We start from the raw sequence: 1856 nt of genomic DNA, 5'->3' as shown, positions 1-1856 counted from the left end.
GGGAAGACGAACTGAATGAAAAATTTCACAAGTGCTAGTTATATAGACGAAGCATTGGTCCCGGTTCGTGACAGCAACCGGGACGAATGCGACCTTTAGTACCGGTTGGTGCCACCAACTGGGACCAAAGGCCTCTTTTCAGCAGCCCAAAGGGCGGGAAGCGGCGGCCTTTGGTCCCGGTTGGTGGCACCACCCGGGACTAAAGGGGGGGCATTGGTTCCGGTTGGTGCCACGAACCGGTACCAAAGCACCCCTTTAGTCCCGGTTGGTGCCACCAACCAGGACCAAAGGCCTTGCACAGCGGGGTGGTGGTGGGAGTTTAGTCCCACCTCGCTAGTTGAGAGGGGCGCGCACTGGTTTATAAGCCCCACTGCCGCACCCCTCTCGAGCTCCTCTCCATTGCAGGCTTACGGGCCTAATTGTTACTGCTATGCCTGATGGGCCTACTGGCCCTTCTGCGGGCCTGAATCCTGGCCCATGGATGGGTTTCTAGTCGTATTCAGGCCGTGGTGGCCCAGTAGGTGATATATTTTTATTTTTTGCCTTTTTTTTGCTTTATTTATTTTGTTTTGTTTCTACTTACAACAAAAAACTTATTTATTTTATTTTATTTTGTTTCTAATTACTTATTTATTTTACTTTATGATAATTCTTTTTGCTATTAAAGTTTCTAACAAAAAAAGTTCTTTATGAAAATTCTTTTTGCTTTTAATGATTTTGAACAGAAAATACTTTGATAATTTTAGTTGCATCAATTTTATATAATTTTAGTTTCAATAATACTAGAGGTTTCTTATAATGTTTTGAACAGAAAATACTTTGTTAATTTTAGTTTCATAAATTTTATTAAAGTTTATTTTATTTTGTTTGTACTTATATATTTTAATAAAGTTCATATTATTTTGTTTCTAATTACTTATTTATTTTATCTGTTATTTGTCATGCACCATTTTTCATGCATTTACTGATTATTCTGAGCTATAAGACCCTAAAATTGAAAAGCATTTCAAATGAACTCTGAAAAGGTTAAAAGTTGGCATGGTATCATTATTTCATCCACATAGCATGTGCAAAAAGTTGAGAGGGTTACGACAAAAACTGGATGCACTTCGTGTACAAAACGGACAATCTCTTTTAAAGTATCAGGATTTCATACGGAAACTCGTCTGTTACAAAGGGATTTCATTTTTTAAAACTTATTTGAACTCCTGACTTTTTGTGTGTTCAAAATGCACCATTCAAAGCCACATTATCATTTTTCAATCCTTTCTGACTTCATTTGTTATTTTTCATGCATTTACTAATTATTTTGAGCTATAAGACCCTAAAATTGAAAAACATTTCAAATGAACCTGAAATTGAAAAACCCTACAAATGAACTCTGAAAAGGTTGAAAGTTGGCATGGTATCATCATTTCACCCACATAGCATGTGCTAAAAAGTGAGAGGGTCCCGGCAAAAGCTGGGTGCACTTCGTGAACAAAATGGACAATCTCTTTCGAAGTATCAGGGTTTCGGAGGAAAACTCATCTGTTACAAAGGGATTTCATTTTCTTGAACTTATTTGAACTCCAGACTTTTTGTGTGTTCAAAATGCACCATTCAAAGCCACATCATCAATTTTCAACCCTTTTTGACTTCATTTGTTATTTTTCATGCAGTGACGGATTGTTTTGAGCTAAATGACCCTGAAATGGAAAAGCCCTACAAATGAGCTCTGAAAAGGCTGAAAGTTGGCATGGTATCATCATTTCACCCACATAGCATGTGCTAAAAAGTTGAGAGGGTTACGGCAAAAGCTGGATGCACTTCGTGAACAAAATGGACAATCTCTTTCGAAGTATCAGGGTTTCAGA

This window comes from Triticum aestivum, chromosome 3D (assembly GCF_018294505.1).
Source record: "Triticum aestivum cultivar Chinese Spring chromosome 3D, IWGSC CS RefSeq v2.1, whole genome shotgun sequence".
NCBI lineage: Eukaryota > Viridiplantae > Streptophyta > Magnoliopsida > Poales > Poaceae > Triticum > Triticum aestivum.
Note: the sequence above shows the minus strand (reverse complement) of the source record.